Source organism: Adiantum capillus-veneris, chromosome 22 (assembly GCF_014529385.1).
Source record: "Adiantum capillus-veneris isolate H3 chromosome 22, ASM1452938v2, whole genome shotgun sequence".
Classification (NCBI taxonomy): Eukaryota; Viridiplantae; Streptophyta; class Polypodiopsida; order Polypodiales; family Pteridaceae; genus Adiantum; species Adiantum capillus-veneris.
In genome coordinates this window covers 97,228,814-97,252,853 of record NC_140952.1, presented here as the reverse complement: position 1 = coordinate 97,252,853, position 24,040 = coordinate 97,228,814, and the positions used below count along the sequence as shown (strand labels likewise).

General features: G+C 43.3%; 1 pseudogene; it reads left to right on the top strand.

Moving 5' to 3' along the window:
- The first annotated feature begins 9,005 nt into the window (after positions 1–9,005).
- Positions 9,006–14,094, top strand: LOC147429863 (ran-binding protein 1 homolog b-like; annotated as a pseudogene).
- The last annotated feature ends 9,946 nt before the right edge of the window (positions 14,095–24,040 follow it).

The window sequence follows — 24,040 nt, the reverse complement described above, 5'->3', positions numbered from 1 at the left end:
GGAGTGCATTCATAGAAGTTTGATCACATGATGTGAGATGTTGCAATATTCTAATTCTAATTCATGAAAGAATCTTTTCAAGTAGAGACCTCTTAATAGTCCATTTCATTAAATTGTTAAATTACTTCTTATGCTTATGAAACCTATCTTTTTTTATGAAATTAATAAAATATTATTTTGTTTTAATTTATCAACGAGTTTTTATTTTATTGTTATTATTTTATTTCTTTTTCAATTTAGTTTGTTTTGAATATCAATGCGATCTTTCCCCTTGTTTAAGTTGGTCTGTTGTCGGAGTGCGTTGTTCTCTAGGGTCAACCAAGAAAGCACCGGGCCTATGGCTGGAGACAAGAGTTTAACAGACATTCAAACTCGGATAAACGAGTGCAGATAGTCTTAATTAATGGTTTAATACACGAAATGCTAGTATTAAAGAGAGTTTAAGAGAGAGAAGCTTGCAAATAAGAACGCGAAGAATTGAAATGACAATAAGAAACAGAGATTCAAGACTCAAGAGATGTTGTCAACTGACAGCAGATACAACTTATGATTTTTGATTGCTCTTGTATAATTCTTTTGCGTATGCCACCTTCGCCATGCCTTTCAAATTGCAACCCTCAGCTCAAAAAACTTCCCCAAGCCGCACTGCCATCCAGTTTCCTTGTGCTCTTGACGCTCTTCCCGATTTTCCTTGTTCACCTTTCATTCTTTGCCGTTAATTCCCCAAAAAGCCCTCCCAATAACCCTAAGAAATTGGCCCAAAAAGAAGAACCCTCCAAAATTGTGTGCTTCTCCTTTCATAGGAGTGGCCAAGCTAAAAGAAAAAAAAAAGGATTTTTAATTGCTCCTACCATCAACTTGAGCTCAATATAGCATCTATTTTGCATTACATACAATTGGCATTATCCCTTATAGCAACCACTGCATGTTGCCGACACGTCGACTCACTTGCTGTGGGACCCATCCCTTTGTTTTTGTCCGCCCAAATTGGCTCCCCCCCCCCCCCCCCCCCCCCCCTTCTCTCTCTCTCTCTCTCTCTCTCTCTTTGCCTCACAGCTATCGTGGGACAGCTCCCCTAGCACTAGCGATATCGCTAGTGGGGCTCCCCCTTTCCTCTCAAAAGTTTTTACCCATGGCAGGTGCGGGACCGCGGGGCGCATTGCCACATCACCTGTCGCTTGAGCCACCTACTGGGACATTGGCCACTGGACATTTCAACCAAAATGCACCATCTTCCCCGCCCGTGCCACCGTGCACAGTGCCCGCCAAGGCCACGCCATAGCCATGGGGTGAGGGAGTTGCTTTCTCTCCCCCTTTGTATAACATTGAGGGGCTTTCGCCCTGGGTCAAATACCCTGTCCTCCGGCCCTGCTTTCCCACATGTGGGTTTACTAGGGCTGCCACATGGTGGCCTCTGAGATGGCCACCCCTTGAGGGGGGGAAAATACTCCTTAAAGACTTATAAAGGTAAGAAAAATCCGCCCAACTTCCATCCCTTGTCATCTTCTGCTCGAGTCCGAGAGCCGAGATGTAAAGTGCCACCAAAACTTCATGCTGTCGGCCTTGAATCATGCCAATCTTGTTGCGTTTCCTCTTTGCCACGGCCTCGAATGGGGCATTGGAAAACCAAAAAAAACAACATCCACCCACCTGTCAGGCATCGGCTCACACCTTTGACCCGTCCTATCTTGGCCATCGGGAATCTGATTCACAAGCTGTCACTTTCGGCCAACTTCACATGATGCGTACTACCTTGTAGATCAATGTCAAGGCCCAAAACACATCAGATGACACAATTTCCAAAGTGATCAAACTGGTCCTTGTCAAAACATCATAGCTCTATAACTTGGCCTTTCAGACTTTGATTATTGATATGAAAAGATCGATAGGCTCCATAATTTAATCCCTATGCATCTGCCACTTCAAACTGCCTTTGACCGTTTGTCCCCATTTGCCCTATTCGTCTTAGATTTGCAACCACTTCCAGCTTTAAATTGCAATAACTTTCTCACCAGGGCTCCGTTTGATGAGCCGTCTGGACAAGTTTACGTAGCACTTCAAGCTTTACCTTTTTAAGCAAAAAACTAGCCCTTCATTCAATCTTCACTTGTCAGCCCAATTGGTTCTCTTTGAGGCACTTTTGGTCTACAGAAAAGCACATAATGCGTACATTCCTATCATCTTCTAATGTCATAGCATAATCTGGTCTAAATCATCAGTTTGGCAAAACCATGAAAATGCAAGCAGATCCTCATCTTTCACCCTATGCCCGCAAAGCGGCATGACACCGTTGTAACATGTAAGCAAGAGTGTCCCCTTGCCTCACTACTCTTTGCAATTGGAACACATCCTATGGGAACCTTGTTCAAGATTAGTGCGAGGCCTCTCACTACCAAGGAGAAAGGAGCTAGTTGCAAAACTATTTGTTGACGACTCGCTACTATTTATAAAAGCCAACTTCAAAATACTAAGAAAAGCCCTAGAAATTGTTGAAATATTTGCTATTGCTTTTAGCTCAAAAGTGCAATATCGAGAAATCAGGACTAATCTTACTCTTTGGAAGCAATTCATTTGATCAAATCGAGTGGTCAAGAGAAGGAATTGGGAAGGGCACTCTTTTCAGAGACCTTGACGCCCCACTTGGGGGGTGGACGTATTGCATAAACAAAGATTCGATTGGGTCTTAAACAAGATTCATAGTAAAATGAGAAGGTGGAGGTATGCATTACTTCCTTTCCACAACAAACTCACTGTGATTAATGCCTTCATGATCCTATACATCTGATTGGTATCTCATACTTTAAAAATGGGCAAATGTCATTGGAAAGAATTTTGAAGCCTATCAAACAATACTTGTGGAAGAACAAGACAAAAGGCACAATCTTGTGGTTGGCAATGGGGGAAATGGGAGTGGGTGGAGAGACCCAAGAACCAAGGAGGCATTGGGATTTTGGACCCTGTGCTACACATAGAAGCCATGTGTGCAAAACTTGTCTCACTAACTACTCAAAGGCAGGAATTGACAATTATGGCCTTGAACATGATCAACTCGGTAAGAGCTTGTATCACAAGGTGGAACATGGAATGAGGTAAGGGCCATGATAAAATTTTGGTACCTTGTTGGACTTCCGTTAAGCTTGGGAAATTGCATGAAAGTGCAACAAGGCAGCCTCGGATCTGGATTGGAGAGAGTCAACCTGTTACTTCATGTGCTCCATATCGAATCGGTCCCCTTGGCTTTCCAAACTTGGAAGAGGATCCTTGAACCCTTTTTGGAGGGAAGTTTCATGAAAGGTGAACAACAAAGGTATGCCATTGCTAGTCAATAATGTCTTGGAACTCGGGCCTATGCATGTGTTTGAGTAAGTGCTAAATTGGAAAGCATGGTATTGGCCAAAAGACAAAGCGTTTATGCTCCCCATGACTCAAGATACCTAGGTATGACAAGCTAATTTAAAAAGCAAACGAGTTTCTCACTTGTCACGATATTCAAGGAAAATCAGTCAGAAGAGAATTAGCAAAAGAGGGCTGTTACCATCTCGGAGACTAAATGGTCTGCATGGAAGGTGCTATGGGAAGCCATCCAAATTGGGAACAAGATCTTCTCTTGAGGGCTTGGAACTGACAAATTCTTTGGTTGCACGTCAGCTTTGGAGGATCCCCTTCATCTATTCAAAAATTGTCCTTCGATGCGAGGTCTAGCTACAAAATTCTGCAAATGGGTGCACCGGACTCGGAAGATATCTTTCTTCACTTCTAACGATCTGATCTTGGGAGGAAGTAGATCGCATCACCAAGCCATCATGGTTTACACCCAATTCATCAAATACTATTATTTGAAGTAGATTTAGAAAGCCACAAACCTCCGAGTCTTTGCGGGCAAACATGTCACAATGCAATTTAATGACATTTTGAATGAGAGCACTGAGCTCATTTATATTGCAGGATCAAAGAGAGGGGCATACGCCGATATCAAAGATTGGAAACATGCATTTAACTGCATTGGCCACTCGAGTGTTCTTAGTATATCGTTGTCTGCCTCCTTTCTTGTGACTACACCATCCCTGTTGTGAGTTGCGCCCCTCAAGGCACAAGTTGTGCTTGAGGTTGATTGTATAATCTTTTTTGATGTAATATAACATCTCTACTCACTAGTGTGAGTATGGCCAAAAAAACATGTAAGGCATTTATGATTATGTGTGTATTTGGAAAATGCAAATATATTTAAAAAAACAACAATAATAATATGTAATTGCAGGAACACATTTAGGCCTACTCTAGATAACTCTTGTCCCCCTTAACTGCAACATGCCTTTGTGACTTCTCTATTTGTTAGCTCTTTTTTCTTTTTGGCAATCCCCACATTATGTGGGATATTTGTATTAACAGAAACAAGAAAATTACAAAGCTAACCCATGCAAAGATGCCTTGCCATGGGGACTCAAGGGCTAAAAGTATCTGGCTTTTATAAGAAGCCAACAACCCATACACTCACAAATTCAAAATACTGACAGGAAAGTTGCTTCTTCTTTTTTATCAGACTAAAACTATTGGGAGACCCACATATATCAACAAAGTGGCTAAGGAGATCTACCTTTGGTTCTTGATTGTTACCACTAACTATGCTATTGTGATGGTGGGTTTCATCGTTCGTCAAGACCTTATGTGAGGCTCGTGAGGATCGGGCTAGCTTACATGTTTCCTCTTGTTTTTTAGTTGAAGCATGACCATCATCCTCAACCACATCATGATCAGATAGACCCACCTTCAACATGCTAGCATTCGTTGGTGGCTCCCGAGGACTCCACTAGGAAATATGCAAGATAGCTCATGCAAACAAAATAAGGAATTTATAAGTAGGTTCATTTACAAAAAAATGTACTTACATAAAGGGATTTTTAATTAAAAAAGTGAAAATTTTCATATATAAGGGCTAGTTTTCTTTTACAAAAATGCATACATAAGAGGTACATATAATACTTGAAAATATCATGCTAAGGGATTATTTAAATAGCGTATTGTTCACACGTGATATATGAAATTTTTACATAGTGGACTCCCCGGGTGGTGGCTTAACTTCTCTAGAGACATGCCTCTGAGTGGAATTGACCACCACGGGTTTGCTGACAATCGCCACCTCATGGGAAATTCCTAGTATAGTGATCTCAATTTCAAAATGAACAACACACAACCCATCATAGAGGCAATGGAGTGCACATGGTCATGAATGCAAAGAGGAAGGCTTCTAAGCATGACCACACAAGGTGGCAATCCATAAAATCTTCATTTAGACATAATTCAAGCGTCCACGACATGGCGTACACAAAAAGGAATCCCCAAAACACCTCCTCTGATAAGTAAGTTGTGAATCGTCTGCGGGGAGGTACACTTTGCCACATAGAATCTCAATGGAATAACATGTGAGTTCAACAGAAGGGATAAATTTCTCTTATGAACTTACAAGAATTATACATGCAAAAGGATGTTGTAAATTGAAAAAGTGAAAATTTTGCTACACAAGAATTCTTTTTATTGAGAAAAGTGGTACATTTGGGGTTTGTATAAACCTCAAAAAATGTAGAATATGCGGTTTTATAAATACCTCTCGAACGATGTCGTGTCGCTCCGCTTCCACGATGGAAAAAGGAACAAAATGATACATATTGAACCTATTTGAAGTGTACATGTTTATTGAGCAGTTACTAGGGCTCAATAACAGGCAAGTTTAATGCTACATATATGCCATATGCGGATTTAAAGGGTCAAAAACCATATTTTTGATGGTGAAAGTGGCTATGTTTGAATTCTTCACAGATGGACGTCTATGGACTAAAAATGTAGCAAAGGGTCAAAAACTATATTTTTGATGGTGAAAGTGGGTATGTTCAAAATCTTCACAGATGGAAGTTTATGGACTAAAAATGTAGCACTGAGAGTGCTCCACAAGACTGTCTTCTCGGCTTGTCAATAGGAGCTACGATGTGAGAGTTATGGCAGCTTGCAGCTTGCAGCTTGAAGTGGTTTGCAGATTCGTACCACATTGGACTATTGCAGATGGTGGGTTAGAGATGAAGTGAGTGCATGGGCCTAAAGGGCCATCTTACAAAGCACTCATGTTACAAGTGCACGTCGATCTTTTCAGATTGGCAATCGGAGCTTAAACATCCAAGACATAGACAGTTAAAGTTTCATTGGTGGTCAATTTTGGGTCAAATTGACTGCCTTGCTCGGTGTGCCATTTGGGGTTTTTGCATCTTTTTTAGGGTTTGTATGCAACCTACGTGGTATGTGAAGGCCAAAGGATTTGAGGGCATGTCAATCGGAGTTTGGATGATCAAGATATTGATGGTCGAAGTTGGCGGCAATTAATGACAATGCGATGCTAGATGATTTTTCACCGTTTTGGCGGCCTCGGTTGGGGGGCGTGGTAAAGTCAAAATGTGAGGCAGTTCACACAAGTCAAAGCCAAGAATCAAGAATTTAGGTGGCATTTACAACTTGGGTACTAGAATATTGAGCATCAAACAGCAAGTGATTGAAAATAGGAGAAAAAAGGGAGCCTTGGAGGGTGGAGTGATAAGGATAGGCCATGTAGCAACTGAATAGTCCCATATGCAAACGTGAGGCCATGGGTGGTGCAATATAGCAGTGTAGTGTGCATATCACTTGGGCATCAAAAGTGAGGATGATCTTCTTGAGCTCGTTGGCCATGGCAGTAAGCCTGCAGCGCTATGTAGGCATCATGGTGGTGTTGGTGGGGAACGACAATGCGTTGTCGTGCCGCTTTGCGGGCATGGGGTGAAAGATATAAATCTGCATACATATTTGAGGTTTTGCCAAACTTATGGACAATGTTAGGGGCTAGTATGTCAGCAAGTGCTAGCATAAATGTACGCTCTATGTGGTTTTCTAGACCAAAAGGGCTCTAGGTAGAGGCTGACAAGATGGCAGGTGAAGGAGATTCAAGGTGAGTTTTTTTTGGCTTGGGAATATAGACTTGAAGTGCTAAAGTAGCAGGTCCATATGGCTCATCAAATAGAGCTACAAAGTGCAAGATATTAAAGTTGGAAGTTGCAATGCATTGCAGATCTGAGACAAACAGGGTAGATGGGGACAGGCGATCAAAGCTAATGTGCATGCACGGGCCTAAAATGCCCATCATGTAGAGCATGTACATTTTCTCAGATTGTCATTTGGAGTACTGGATGCCAAGATATTGCTAGATGAAGTTTCACCAAGGGCCAGCTTTGAGCCAGTTGGGCCACCTCCATAGGCATGCCATAAGGTGTTTTTTGGGCCTCGAAGCGCTTCTAGAGCATGATATGCATTGCGGTGAGTCATTAGAAAGTGACATCACTTTGATTGGATGCCTGGACAATGAGATGTGGCTCGTTAAAGTTAATGCTAGATGACAACGGTGTAGTGCCAGATGTTTTTGCAGGTTTGGGGACTGACGGTTGATAGGCCCGAAAAGGTCAAAACACATTGGAGCTTATACAAGTTGTGATCGAGAATAGGATCTGCAAGCATGGATTTTCGGCTTGAGAGTTGGATCCCAATGCAACAATTGGCAAAGCTCAAAAGGAGGGCAAAACAAGTAAAACTTTTTTGGGATTTTTGTGTAGTTTTTGGTGGAGTTTTGGAACTCAAGGGGTGAGACGATGTGGGGCTGCCATGTGTCACTGTGAAAAAACCACAAGCGGATTTTGGCACGAGAAGCTAGGGGTATATGAGCTCGGTGTGTGCACCTTAAACGAGCATCAAGGTGAGAGAGAGGAAGCTCTCAAGCTCTGGCGATGGGGAGCAGAACCCGCCTCTGTGGGTGCTCTATGCGGAAGCTCTGGCGGTGCATTCACTTGAGGAAGGTGGTTGAAGGTGTTGCCGGCTTGTGGTGGTGCCCTCGAGTGGCACCGCTGGCACATAGTAGGCAATGACATGGCGCGGTTCACCGCGGGTGTTCTCACGTGCCCATCAACAACAAGCCCTTTTAAATTGAGGAAAAAAGGTGAGGGTCTCCCACCCTTGTCATGAGGCAGTGACAACAAGGGGGGGGGGGGGGGGGGGGGGGGGGGGGGGGGGGCTCCCACGTGCCGTGGAGAGCAAGCCATCCAAAAATAGAGGGACGGTGCATGCGAGCAAAAGCAAAAGAGGGCCGAGCTTGAAATAGAAGGAGTTCTTAGGCACCCAAAAAGGGCACCTCTTTGGCGAGTTTGGAGGTAGTTTTGTTTTTGCAACTAAGAGCTCGTTTTGGAAGAAGACAGTGGGAGTTCAAGGAGGGCTTCTTGGGGAAGAAAGAGGAGAGAAAAAGGGAGGAAGTTGAAGAGTATTACCGTTTTTTTTTGAAGGTGAACGAGGAGGGAGATCTCTCTCTCGTTCTCAAAGCTAAGCAAGAGAGAAGCATATATCTCTCTCTCGACAACCAAGACTCAAGGGAACATCAACATGGAAGGGAAGGAACTTGGGCATTGAAGCTCAAGTTGTTTTGGTGGAAGCAAAGAGAAGGCGCTCTAAAAGGGCAAAATGAAGCACGAGTTTGATTTCGAGCGAATTGAAGAAAAGCGGACGGATCTTGACCAAGCATGAGGGCGTAAATTGTGTCTGCAGATTGTTTCCATCGAGGTTGGGATATCTCAATAGGGGTTTGCAAATCAATAGGCATACCAATGTCGACGTATGTAACCGATTTGTACCAAAGGGTTCTCAGTTACCAATTTTAATGGAAGCATCTGTGGATTTCTAGTGCCAAATTAGTGTTGATATGTTGATTCAGTTTGTTCTTAGCCATTAATCTTGTTCTGAACTATGATATTACATCGTAATTGCTCTACAAGAAGCCTTAAATCATCTTACTAACATTAAAACCAATGCTAACTATACTTGCTTCCCTTGGTTTGCACCTTGACTGACTCCCTGTCTACAGCCAGAAGCCTGGCGCTTTCCCGATCGACCCTCGGAGAAGCACGCTCTTCGACAATTTGGTGAACCCGACGTGAGAGATTGGAGGGATGGCAAAGGTAGTGCAACAAATCTATGCAGATATGAATGGCAAAGAACTTTTGGATATTTTGGATGATGCATTGGAGGGATTTCAAGCCCCTTATTTCTCAAGAAGTCGACAAATTGATCCAAAACATGATGTAGATGAAGAAGACTTGATGCAGATTCTCAATGAGGCTCTAGAAGTTTTGTGCTTATTTCAGATGGCATTCCAGCAGTGATCCAAGATCAAAACAGGGTTATAAATTTCAAAGCACCAGATGTGCTACTTTCAGATACTCGGACCTCTTCAACTAGAGGGGTTGATGTAAACTGTTGATATGTACATCATTGATATAGATGCTTAGCTCTATGATGCGTTCCTTTGACCTAAGTGCGAAGCCTATTACCTATGAATGTATGTAGTTATGTGGATACCTAATATAGATGTTATATGGGTGGTTGGTACCATTTGATCTAGGCAGAGGCTCTCATGGTGCACCTATTTTAAGTCGGTTGATGTATATGCCGTGGGACCCCGGAGGATATTGAAGTGCAGATCGAGGTTCAAGGAAATGCAATTGTTTTTTTTGTACCAGGTTGTGTGGCAATGGTTTCTTTTGTTTTTATGCTATGCAGGGAAGTTCTTCTTTTGGGTTTTGTGGTTGGTATGGTCATCAATTAGCTTATGGGGCTAGCTTTCATTCGATCGCTTTGGGCAATTGAAATATCTTCACTTCTTTTGGATTGATATCAAAAGAGAGGACTTGACACTAAACAGCCATTCCGTGTGCAAGAGAGGCTAGAGCATACTTGAACTTGACAGGGCTTCCAAAATCAAGCTTGATGGTCAAGACGTGTGCATGATTAGCTACAACATACTTGAGTTTGGCGGGGTTCCAGATACAGGGTTTCCATCTATTGGATGTGCTGGATATGTGATGATTATGAAATGAAAATTTGATTAAGAGGCATTGGCACAAACCAGAGGCTATGTATTTTCAGAGGGGGTGGATGTCGTGTCGCTCAACTTCCACAGTGGAAAATAGGGCCGAAGGATACATATCATACTTATTTGCAGGATATGCTTAGCATGTCATCGAGACGTAAAAAAATGCTTGAGGAACTTTTTGGAATGTGTCTTTTGCAGTGAATTTGTAGAAGGATATGCCAATTATAGTGCATTGGAAAACATATTGAGTTAGAAGGGCAATGCGTGGCCGCTCATTAAAGGGCAGCATCAACAAAGGCGGGGAAGGAATCTATTCTTGATGAAGTACTCGACAAGTTCGGTCATGATGTGTATGCCAGGCGGTTGCTTTTAGCAAACCGAAGGGGATTTTCAAGCTCAGTCAATTGGATCTCCTAAAGAGGTTGGATATTCGTGCACGGGATGGTACCATGATATGATACCGGGTGCTTGTACTATTTGGGCAAGTTATGATGCTTGGAGACTGGTGGATAGCAGCTCATCAACTAGGAGGCAATTGTAGTGTAAGGTTTTTGGTGTTCCTAGCCACCGTGCCTTATTTTTTCTCAAATTTTTTTCATTTATGAGTCATGCTCAAGGCGAGCATCAAGGAAAATGTTGTGAAAGGAAGCTAAGCATCATTTCTCAAAGGTGATTGAACTCAAGAGTCGAAGGGTGTGCATGAGGTGGAGTTGAAGGAATAAAGCAAGACTTTTTTGGCAAACTTGAAGTGAGTAGTCGACGGCGTGGGAAAGCGGACCAAGCAAAATTATTTTTTAATGGCAAAGGAGGGACGTCGATTGCATGCAGGGGCGGGGGGGGGGGGGGGGGGGGGGAGGGCTCCAGGGAAGGAAGTGGCAATTTGAAGGAGAAAAAGGAGGGCGCCATCAGTTGGCAAGAAAGAAGGGGCCGCCAGTGCATGAAGTGGAGGAGGTGGTTGGCTGCAGTGGAAAAAGAAGGCAGAGTGGAGTAGGTAAAAGAGGGAGGTAGTGCTGGTTTTGAGGGGGGAGCTCTAGAATAGGTTCTGGGAAGCACTAGGAAGGAGGCTGCGCGGTCTTTGCAGCAGTGAGTATTAAATCCTCTCTCCAATTGTCAACACAAATGTTATAGATTTCATTGTTTTTTGTCCACATCAAGGGCCTTTTTTAGATGTTAGCTCTCTATCGTATGCATATTTTAATACTCACTATTGCAAGGACCGCATGTTGGCACGCGGTCCTTGCAGTAGTGAGTATTAAAATATTAAGTGTGACAGTGTGACTGACCGAGAGAAGCAATCACCTAGGGTACAAGTGGATTTGTCGCTGCGCATGGTTGGTGAGAGTCGTGGCGCGGTGGGTGAGAGAGAGAGAGAGAGAGAGAGAGAGAGAGAGAGAGAGAGAGAGAGAGAGAGAGAGAGAGAGTATCTCATCTAAAATTAGGGTTGGTGGAAGTCATCGCGCAATCAAACATTCCCAAGAAAACTTTGATGCAAGTCAAACTTGACTCTCTAGACTTTTAGTGCAAGGATTTTTATTGCTCTAGTTTCAAAGCTCATAGTCTCTCTCTCTCTCTCTCTCTCTCTCTCTCTCTCTCTCTCTCTCTCTCTCTCTATGAGAAGGTGATTTGTCAATTGCGCATGGGAAGAGAAATTTTAGAAATTTTTGTAAGCACTATTGGGGTTAAACAAGGATGTCCGTTGTCACCAACTCTCTTTGGTCTATGCATCAATCAATTGAAACAAATGGTACTTGACTTTATGCAAGAAGAAGGCATTGAAGAGGTCACTATTTGCAATGCGGTAATCATGCTTTTGTTGTATGCGGATGATGTAGTGCTTCTAGCACACACTTTAGAAGATGCACAAAAGCTTATCGTTGTCCTTGAGAACTTTTGCTTGCATAGTGGGCTGATTGTGAATGAATCCAAAACAAAGGCTATGCTTGTGAAAAACAACCATAAGGAGAAGCCATGCATTGTGTACAACAATGAGACACTTGAAGTTGTTGAGAGCTTTAAGTACCTTGGCCTTGAGGTTTCGTCCAATCACAAGTGGCATGAATGTGCTATGCATCATTTAGAAGCGAGAAAGAGAGCATATTATGCATTTGAGAACATGTGTAATGCGGGAAACATCAAGTGTTGGGTTCTCAAGAAGTATCTTTTTGATGCATTGGTGACACTGGTTCTTCTTTATGGAGTTGAAGTGTGGGGTGGGAGCATCTCAACATCTACTTGGAAAGAGTTTGAGAATGTCCAAAAGCGTTTTCTTACAAACTTTCTCAAGTTAAGACACAAACACCATATACGCTCCTACTTCTTTATTCGGGATCTCTTCCAATTGAGGTTATGGGCATGGAAAGGGTTGTGGAGTACATGATAAAGATGCGTGAAAACCCCTCACATGGACTTCCTACAATTGCATGGGAAGCAAGCAAAAAAGTTCAAAAGATGCATAAATGCAAGATCTTGAGGACGAGATGGATGCAAGACATAAAGAGGTGGTTTGGGATATGGGATGAATTACACTTGCTACATGATGCTTCAATTGAAAGTGAATGAAGCTTTTCTACAACGCCAATGCATTACGGCTTGGGAGAAATCCGGTGGGTCACGCTTCATACATTACACCGCCCATATTGTCCCCAACTACAAAACCATGTTTTTCACTGAAAGAGGAAACCGTACTCACACTTACATGCTTGAGCCTATCCCCTTGTTGGCGATATGCACTATCACAGCCATTTGGCTTAGCTCCCATTTCCTTCGATGCGAGATAGGGCGTTGGGGCAATGGAGAAGAGTCAAATCGACTGTGCATATTATTCTCACTGCAAGTTCGAGAGTTTGAGTACCACACACTACTAGAGTGCTTAGCTTTTGGTCACATTCAAACTTGCTTCTCTCACATTTTCAGCCATGGCTTAGACCTAGACACTTGCCTCTCCCAGCCACAGTGTGGTCTCTCCATTGCGACTCTCATCACCACAATTTTGGAGCATCAAGAGTCACTCATCACAGCCATACACATACTACATCACATGTAACTTTGGTCCCATAGGTCATATTTGACCTCCGAGGATGATAATAAAATCTAAATAAATCATCTCTCTCTCTCTCTCTCTCTCTCTCTCTCTCTCTCTCTCTCTCTCTCTCTCTCTCCCCAAAATCATATTCCCCAAAATGCAACACCTCAAAAATATTGAATATACCTACTCTTGCTGAAGGGTCATGAGCTACCACAACATCATATTCCCCAAAATGCAACACCTCAAAAATATTGAATATACCTACTCTTGTTGAAGGGTCATGAGCACACCGATGTGTGTTCCTTGTAGCAAGTAATGATGCAAAGGAAACTTTGATTCTCTCCCTTGCTATAGAGTATTGGGTGTAGAGCTTAACAATGTTGAGCTCGTTCTTCGTTGTTGTAGGTTGTCCCCCCTCCCCCCCCCCCCCCCCCTCTCTCTCTCTCTCTCTCTCTCTCTCTCTCTCTCTCTCTCTCTCTCTCTCTCTCTCTCTCTCTGCCCACTTTAGTCCAAATGGATGCTAAGCACTCAAGGAAGAGAAAGAGCCCGTGGGAAATGCCCCTATAGAGGAAGTTGATGATGCAAGACCTGCAACTGAGGAGGAAGACACAGGTGCCACATCATCAAGCTTGATGTCGCTGCTGTTAGTACACTAGCAAGGAGAATGAGGATGTTCTCATTGACCTAAAGGCCAATTAGCTATACCAATTTGATAAGGACGGCAACTAGTGGAAAGAGAGAGGTATGGGGCACGTAAAGCTACTCGATCATAAGAAGATCAAAAACATTTGATTGGTCATGAAATCTATGCAAATCACACAATATTTCCCTCTATAAGCTACTTGTAGGAACATCAGGGCAGTGACAAGGCTTGGGTCCTGCATGCCTCTTATTTTGCAGAAGTATATTTGAAAGATGAAATGTTATGCATTTTATTTGGGAGTGTGGAAAATGTTCAAGCATCTAAAAAGGCTTTTGAGGCTGCTCAAAAGGAGATGTCGGGCAACCCAAGGGGGTGGGTGAGTTTCTTGAGGGGCTAAAAGTTGGTGACAAGGAAGCCAAGAGTGAATACTTGAACAAGAAAGTTGAGGAGTCGAGGCCACCAGAGAAGAAAGACATCGCCTCTTCAGTGGAAAAATGAGTGTCACAACCTTCAAGTCTAGCGAGCGTCTTGACTTGTGATGTAAGGACGCCCACTAGAGTTACTCGGTGGAGACTTTGACATCGTCCATCCTTACTCGGTCCATGATACCCATCCTCACTGGAGACTTACTCGGGCCATCATTGAGTACTATGATAATTGTGATGATGTGCAATTTGCATGAGAGATACCGGATGGAGCTGGAGATCACATCACTAATCATGCTGGATAAGTAAAGAGAAATAATGTAGTAGTGCCACCTATATATAACTCCCACACCTTGCGCGATGCTGAGGTTGAACCACATTGCAATGTGTAACAAAAATGCTTGTGAGGCCCAATGTTGTGTGACAGTACAAAGGCAGACAACACCTAAGCACCTTTCACTTATACATGGAATGAAATGATCAATTAAGAGTAAACATGGCAAAACATGGGTAGATGCAATTATTCGCTCGGGTTTTAGTTCACTCGCGAAATCTCGCTCGGGCTATGGTAAGACTCCTTCATATGACTTCAGGTCTCTAGAGTTTGTGACCAAGAGATGTTTAAAGGAAGGAATGAATCTATCTTAAGGTCTACTAACTTTTGTAGATCTTTGGGGTATAGGTCATGGTTCCTTACCTTGTTTCCATTGTTACAAGCTATCACCAGTTTCACTCTTTGAGTCTTCATTTTCCTCAAGCTCCATGTACTCATCAACTACATTTTTGTTTGTTTTCTTTCCTAGATGATGAAGAGGTTATGCAAGCTATCTATGCAAAGCTTGGAATTGTAGATTCCATGTTAATGGCTAAAGTTGAATACTTAAAGGGTCAAGAAAAGCATGAGGGTTTAGAGGGCCTATGTACACTTGAGGGTTCATAGGGTGTAGATGTACATGAGCATCTACAGGACTTGTGTATATCATATTTACAGGGTTTGGATATACCAAATTTTAAAGTAGCACGATCATGAAGTTGATGATGCTTATTCAGAGGGGGTGCACACAAAAGTGCAATCCCTTGGGGTTGCATGTGATTGGTAGAATTGTGTCGATGATATGGACAGGAGAGTCGATGCAATTTTCAATGTGCTTGCTGAACATTGTGCTACAGAAGTTCAAAGATATTTGAATGAGGGGGAGAAACTTGATGAGCAGTCTACAACAGATGTGGCTAGAATGCATACCATATGTGAAAATCCTAGTTTGCAGGCTGAGATATGTGAGATACAGGAATTATTTGAAGCAGTGGACCTTTAGCTTATGTGCTTATTGGATGAAGATTTGGAAGGATTCTCAATCACAGATTCAAAGGGTACCGAGAAATTTGATTTGATTTATACACACATTTATCCAGATATGGTTGATGATGACCTTATGCAGTTGTTGTCTATTGGGTTTTGGGCCTATACAAACTAGGGGAATGTTTTGTGATGCATCTTGGGAGTCGATGAAGAGGATTTTTCCAGAGACTTGATGAATCCAGATATGCATGATCATAATTTTGATGTTAGAGGGGGTGAAGGTGAATAACCAATCCTCCTACATGTGATTAATGATCAACAATTGGATGAGCATGATGCACAAGGGAGATGGAAATATCAAATGTTTCCAGATGCTATATGGGATTTTCTATTACCCTATGATGTAGGGGATTTTTACCTAGCTTTTGATCCAGGAGGAAACAATTATATGCATGGTCCGGGGCAATTGATTGATATGCCGCTTGATCCAGGTGGCGCTAGAGATGTTCGTGGTTTGGGGTAGTTGCCTTATATACCATATGATCCAGGTGGGATTCACGATGGTTTTATGGGCTAATGGACACTTATGTTCCTTTGATGGGCTAATGGATACTTATGTTCCTTTGATGAAAAGTTCTTGTGTTTTCCCTATGATCCCGGAGGAGGGAATATTCAAATAAGACCACAGGTTGCAATTTTTTTAAAAGAATGCTCACAGTGGGGTAGTGCTTAATATAGGTTTACAAGGTGTTGCTTGTAGTTTGGAATAATGGTTGGCACATATCGGAGGATGTGCAGGGGTTTAGAGGCATTGGATGTCGTGCCGCTTTGCAAGCACGGGGTTAAAGGTATAAATCTTCATAGATATTTGAGATTTTTCCAAACTTATAGACAATGTTAGGGGCTGTTATGTTAGCAATTGGCAATAGAAATGTACGCTCTATGTGGTTTTCTAGACCAAAAGGACTCTACGTAGGGGCGACAGGGTGGCAGGTGAAGGGGATTCAAGGTGAGGTTTTTTGGCTTGGAAATATAGAGCTTGAAGTGCTGAAGTAGTAGGTCTAGACGACTTAGCAAACAGAGCTACATAGTGCAAGATATTAAAGTTTGAAGTTGGAGTGCATTGCAGATCTGAGACGGATAACGCAGATGGGGACATGTGATCAAAGTTGATGTGAATGTACGGGGCTGAAATGCTTATCATGTGGAGCATGTCGGTCTTCTCAGATCATCCTTTGGAGTGCTGGATGCCAAGATATTGCTAGATGAAGTTTCACCAGGGGTCTGTTTTGAGCCAGTTGGGCCACCTCAATAGGCATGTCATAAGGTGTTTTCTGGGCCTCAAAGCGCGTCTAGAGCATGATATGCATTGTGGTGAGTCATCAGAAAGTGACAACTCCTCAATTGGATGCCTCGATAGTGAGACACTACTCGTTAAAGTTCATGCTAGATGACGACGGTGCAGTGTTAGATGTTTTTGCAGGTTTGGGTACCGAAGGTTGGCAGGCCCGAAAAGGTCAAAACACATTAGGGCTTGTAAAAGTTGTGGTTGGGAACATGATATGTATGCATGGCTTTGCAGCTCAAGAGCTAGATTCCAGTGCAACAATCGACAAAGCTCAGAATGAGGGCAAAAAAATTGGAACTTTTTGGGATTTTTGTGAAGTTTTTGGTGGAGTTTTGGAACTCAAGGGGTCAATCGATGTGGGGCTGCCACGTGTCACTATGAAAAAACCACATACAAAGTTTGGCGCGAGTAGCTAGGGGAATATGAGCTAGGTTTGTGTGCCTTAAACGAGCACCAAGGTGAGAGAGAGGGAGCTTTGAAGCGCTGGCGATGGCGAGCTGAGCCCACCTCTATGGGTGCTGTGTGTAGAATCTGTGGCGACGCATTAACTTGAGGGAGGTGGTTGAAGGAGCTGCCGACTTATGGTGGTGCCCTTGAGCAGCACCACTGGTGCGGGGTAGGAGATGATGTGGCGTGGTTCACCGCGGGTGTTCCCACGTGCCTATCAAAGGGCCCTTTTAAAGTTGAGGAGAAAAGGGGAGGGTCTCCCACCCTTGTCACGGTGCCTCCCACGTGTCGTGGAGAGCAAGCCATTTAAAAATAGAGGGATGGTGCATGTGAGAAAACGCAAAAGGGGGCCGAGCTTGAAATAGAAGGAGTTCTCACGCACCCAAAAAGGGCACCTGTTTGGTAGGTTTGGAGGTAGTTTTTTTTTTGGAACTAAGAGCTCGGTTTGGAAGAAGATAGGGGGAGCTCAGGGAGGGCTTCTTGGGGGAGAGAGGAGAGCAAAAGGGAGGAAATTGAAGAGTATTGTTGTTTTTGAAGGTGAACAAGGAGGGAGATCTCTCTCGTTCTCAGAGCTAAGAAAGGGAGAAGCATATATGTTTCTCTCAACAACCAAGACTCAAGGGAACATCAACGTGGAAGGGAGGGAGCTTGGGCATTGAAGCTCAAGTTTTGTCGGTCGAAGCAAAGAGAAGGCGCTCTAAACAGGCAAAATGAAGTAGGAGTTTGATTTCAAAGAAAAGCGGACAGATCTTGACGGACGGATCTTGACCAAGTACAAGGGCGTAGATTGTGTCTGCGAATTGTTTCCATCAGGGTTGGGATATCTCAATAGGGGTTTGCAAATCAACAGGCATATCAACGTTGGCGTATGCAACCGATTTGTACCAAAGGGTTCTCGGTTAATATTGATTTTAATGGAAGCATCTGTGGATTTTCAGTGACAAATTAGTGCCGATATCTTGATTCAGTTTGTTCTTAGCCATTAATCTTGTTTTGAACTATGATATTACTCCGTAATTGCTCTACAAGAAGCCTTAAATCGTCTTACTAACACTAAAACCAATGCTAATTGCACTTGCTTCCCTTGGTTTGCACCTTGACTGACTACCCATTTACAGCCAGAAGCCCGGTGCTTTCCCGGTCGACCCCCGGAGAAGCACGCACTCCGACAATTTTGTGGCCAAATTGTCGGAGTGCGTGCTTCTCCGGGGGTCGATCAAGAAAATGCCGGGCTTCTGGCTGTAGACGGGTAGTTAGTCAAGGTGCAACCAAGTGTAGTTAGCATCGGTTTTAATGTTAGTAAGATGAGTTAAGGCTGCTTGTAGAGTAGTTACAGAGTAATATCACAATTCAGAACAAGATTAATGGCTAAGAACAAATTGAATCAAGATATCGACACTAATTTTGCACTAGAAATCCATAGATGCTTCCATTAAAATTAATAACTGAGAACCCTTTGGTACACATCGGTTGCATACGCTGGTGTTGGTATGCTTGTTAATTTGCAAACTCCTATTGAGATATCCCAACCTCCTGATGGAAAAATCTGCAGTCACAATTTACATCCTCGTGATCCGTCCGCTTTTCTTCAATTCGCTCGAAATCAAACTCCTGCTTCCTTTTGCCTTTTTAGAGCGCCTTTTCTTTGCTTCAACCGACAAAACTTGAGCTTCGATGCCCAAGCTCTTCCCTCTTGTATTGATGTTTCCTTGAGTCTTGGTTGTTGAGAGAGACATATATGCTTCTCCCTTGCTTAGCTCCGAGAACAAGAGAGAGAGATCTCCCTCCTCGTTCACCTAAAAAAAAAAACCGACAATAATCTTCAACTTCCTCCCTTTTGCTCTCCTCTTTATCCCCCAAGAAGCCCTCCTTGATCTCCCCCTGTCTTCTTCCAAAATGAGCTCTTAGTTGCCAAAAAAAAACTGCCTCCAACCTCGTGAAAGATGTGCCCTTTTTGGGTGCGTGAGAACTCCTTTTATTTTAGGCTCAGCCCCCTTTTTCTTTTGCTTGCATGCACCGTCCCTCTATTTCTGTATGACTCTCCCCTTTTCTCGACCTCAATTTAAAAGAGACCATTGATGGGCGCGTGGGAATACCCGCAGTGAACCGCACCATGTCGTCACAGACCATGCACCAGCGGTGCTGCCCGAGGGCATCACCACAAGCCGGTAGCACCTTCAACCACCTCCCTCAAGTGAATGTGCCGCCAGAGCTTCCGCACACAGCGCCCACAGAGGCGAGCTCAGCTCGCCATCGCCAGAGCTTGAGAGCTCCCTCTCTCTCACCTTGATGCTCATTTAAGGCGCATAAACCCAGCTCATATACCCCTAGCTGCTCGCGCCAAACTCTACATGTGGTTTTTTTCAGAGTGACATGTGGCAGACCCATATCAACCGACCCCTTGAGTTCCAAAACTCCACCAAAACCGTCACAAAAATCCCAAAAAGTTTTAATTTTTTTGCCCTCCTTCTGAGCTTTGCCGATTGTTGCACTGGGATCCCCAACTCTTGAGCCGTAAAGCCATGCTTGTAGAGCTTGTTCTTGAACACAACTCATACAAGTCCCAAAGTGTTTTGGGACATGTTTCTCGGTCATATCAATCGTCGGTCCCAAAATCCGCAAAAACATCTCGCACCGCACGTCATCTAGCATTAACTTTAATGAGCCGTATCGCATTGTCCAGGCATCCAATCGAGGAGCTGTCACTTTCTAATGACTCACCACAATGCATATAATGCTCTGAAAGTGCTTCTAGGACCAAACAGCACCTTGTGGCACACTTATCAAGGCAGTCTATTTGGCTCAAAACTTGCCCCCCTATGAAACTTCATCTAGCAATATCTTGGCATCCAGTACTCCAAATGACGATCTGATAATATCGACATGCTCCACATGATGAGCATTTCAAGCTCGTGCATTCACATCAACTTTGATCACATGTCCCCATTTGCCCCGTCCGTCTCAAATTTGCAATGCACTGCAACTTCAAACTTTAATATCTTGCACTCTGTAGCTCTGTTTGATGAGCCATCTGGGACTTCAAGAGTTCAAGCTCTATATTCCCAAGCCAAAAAACCTCACCTTGAGTCTCCTTCACCTACCATATAAGACCTAGGGTAACTGAACATAGGATCCTCCTCCCTACCACCCCTTATATAGGCCTAGCTTCTAGCTCTTGCCCTAAGCGGATCCCCAGTCCACACTGCTCTAGTCCAAGCCCTTGGCCTAGGTCTCTGACCCCCTAGGTTGCTTGCCCCATAGGAACCTTGTCCTGACATTACTCCCCCCTTAAGGAAGAATTTTCGTCCTCGAAAACTCAAGTAGTAATATCTTCTTAAGAAGACTGATGTTTCTTTATTGATGTCCCATTATGTGAGCCAGTTGTTTGTATGATCGATAACTGGTGCAGTGAGGAGGTTCAATGAAACTAAGAGCAACATCTTGATTTTCAACATTGTTGTCCTTTTGCAACCACTTGGGTCTAAATGGTAACTCCAGTTATGACTCACTTGAGTACTGTAAAGGAGTAACCACAACTAAGACTCACTTTGGTCTAAATGGTAACTCCATTTATAACTCATAACCACAACTAAGAGTTGTCCAAAGGCATAACCAGTTTTCAGATCTTCTGAAGGTACTAGAATAATGCAAGGAAACCTTGGCGTAACTTTTCATGCAGTTGTGAGCCAGATTTTCTACTCGCCTGAGTATCTTGAAAAGTTCATAGATAGGGAGTGTCCTCGTGTTAGAATTCTGAATAGTTTGGAACACAAAGAACTACATGTTCATCCCTAATGAAGGTTACTTGCCAACATACTTTGTCAGCACACTTGGTAAGTCCTTGACGTATGAAAGTATTGACACAATCTCCAACCCCACCACAACAGGTGCTCAAAGTCAAAAATTGTACTTAAGCAAATTCTAGAATAGGAAGAAACATCTATTCAGAAATGCGTTGTGCTAACGTATGCTCTTAGCAGATCCTTTAGCACAAGGTAATCTACCTATCCCCTTGGATAACTGACAGTACTGAGGTGTGTTTTTTGCACAGTTTACAGACAGTCGTCCCAGATGACTGGTAAACGGGGAATCACAGTAGTGTATGACATTAGTGAGTAATCAATAATGTCCAAAATAACCATCGTGGTTAACTTGAAAAAATCCACAAACGCCCCAAACTGAGCCATGACCTCTATTGGTGATTAGTAGACCCAAAATTAATCTCATAAAGATAGTGCACATAGAGTGCAACATGCTTCATAAGCAACAACCTGAGGAATATGCATGCCGTTCCAAATCAGCCTTTGCTAAACACTAGGGCCCATAACACCTAGTGTGCATGCATTTAGCAAAAACTAACCCAAACCTGTATATCCATAATGATCCTTGCCAATACTTATGGCAAATGTGATGCGCCTAGCACGCATTAAAAGGAATGTAAATAGTTCTGAAAAGAAACTAAATACTTTTTGTTGCAATCTTTTGCAAGCCTTGCTGAAACGTCTGAATCACAATAGAAGGTGAAACATTGATCACTTCTAGGTGCAGACAATGGAACTTTTTCATTAACAACTTATAGCCTTGCTATATGTATAAACAACCATATGTAATGTTGTTTAGCAGTACTTGTACCTTAACAAGTCATTCTAAGTATTCGACAATTTTTGGCCACGAAATTGCTCCTGATACGTCGTGCTAAAAACGATCTAGAAAACAGATGTGACCAGCACCTAGGGACTTTGTCGTGACACATAATTGAAATAATGGTGCCAGTGTCAGTCCAGAGACTCATATTCTCCACGTGTGGAATATGTCTCATGTAAGGATGTGTAAAAAAGAACATCCTTCAAGTACAAGATGTACTTGTGTGTGCAGGTAACTGCAAACACTCTACGACGGGAATGAGAGGGACCCTCATTAGCCTTGCTCCACACTGGCTAAACCAAACTCCTTGAGTTCCGAGACCATGTTGTATCCCATGTGACAACATGTGCCAAATTGAACCCTACAAGTAGGTTCGTAACAGCATAAAGCAGAAAGATAGATTGGACACTTGGCCCAAAATACTTTGTGCCGACATGCCCTTGGCATGGCTCTGTAACATTCAAGCGTACTTATACGTCTTGAAAAACCGAGTAAAGCATACTAAAAATGGAATAACACCAAATCAATGGATGCGTACCTGGAGATTTGAACGTAATGTACACTTACATGGATTCAAATATAGAGGATCACGTCCCCTTAGCTGAAAAAACAAACAGCATTGCACTGGGAACCCTGGGTGTTGCCTTTGCAATCCAAGCCCTTGGATTAGAATCTACGTAGTCAAACCCCTTGGTAAGACTCTTTGTAGAAACTGCTCAACTAGCAGATAACAGTAACCAACATAGTCAACCGTGTTCAGAATGATTGGAATCAACTTGAAAAGTGTGTCCGTCTGCTACCGCGTTTGGTAGATTGCGGAATTCTTTCCTTAGTGCTATAGAGAGAGCAGGATACCCACACAATTGAACTGCCGAGCTCTTATGGGCAACCATGCTGTTGCAACTGATTGCTGCATCTATACTTTCTTGTAGAGATCAGTTGTTGTGAGTATATCTTGAAAAAAATCACCCAAAGAATGCCAATAGTTGGGCCTTGCCCCTGGCCTGATAACGGCTCTTAGCCTGTTTGGCTCATAGCCCTTATGAAAAATAGTGTTCAATTGATGAACCGATGAAGACTAATTTGAGTAGCATCTTAGCCACGTGCTAGCTGTGAGTTAGAGAACCTGGGCTCAAGCTGACTCACAAGCAGAATATGTATCAAAAGCTTATGCTGGGCTGAGGAACTGTCCGTAAATTTCTAGTGTGTGCATGCCCAGAATGTGTGCTCTTAGACATCTTATGCCTGACTGATAGCTTATCCTATAAGCATGCAATAATCGGCCTGTATAATGCTCTCAACAAGAGAGGGGATAGAAAGCACAAGCCACAACTTGACCTCTTACCATGTATGGGGTCGTGACTTTAGAAAAATGACTTAAAATGGCACTTTGCCTGTGAAATATGTCGTAGATTTAGGTTCCATATAGTGGTAGTGTGCGTTGACAGCAACCATAAATTTAAACAATCCAGAACTTATTATGTCTGTGACAGAGTGCCTGGTGTCATAGCGGAAGCGTAATCTCTGAAGCAGTGGAATTTATGCCACCTTGTTAGCATGCCATGCATACAAATTGTGAAGCACTTGGCGAGAGTGATGGCGTCAAACGTGAGAGCCAAAACCATTAGTGCCTTGCACAATTTAAACTGGTTGGGATTGTTAAGTATGGATCCTGATTTACCCTTGTAATTTTCTGTGGTAAAAGCGCACATTTGTAAGGCCCCCATTATGAGGAGAAGCCATCGTGTGTGAAGGAAAATCACTCACCGGAAACCAAAATTTTCACGGACAAGAATCAGGGGCAACTTTAAAGGCCTTGGGGATGGAGGCCCCCGAGACTTTTTTTCGCCGGAATATTCTTTTTCGTCGGAATATTATGGCCGGACGGCGTCCGGAAAGCGGTCGGAAAACAACCGATCAGGTTGGCCGGTGGCTGGTAGTCAATGGCCGATGGCCGATGGTCGGAAGTCAATGGCCGGTGGCATGTGGTCGGAAGTCAATGGCCGATGGCCGGTGGCAGAATTCAAAAGCGGACTTGTCTTCTCAAGGGCGGCCACACATGGGCGGATTGGAGGGTCCGATTTGGACTTATTCGCACAAGGGCGGCTACACATGGATGTCTCTCATTAGAGAGGGCAGCCCTTTTGGCCTATAAAAGGAGGCCATTTCTACACACATTTCATAGTGTGAAGTTGATGCAACAAGGTGAGTGTGAGGTAGTGAAGCAAGACAAGAGGACAAAGTGTGCAGATGTAAGAAGGCTTTGTATGGGTTGAAGCA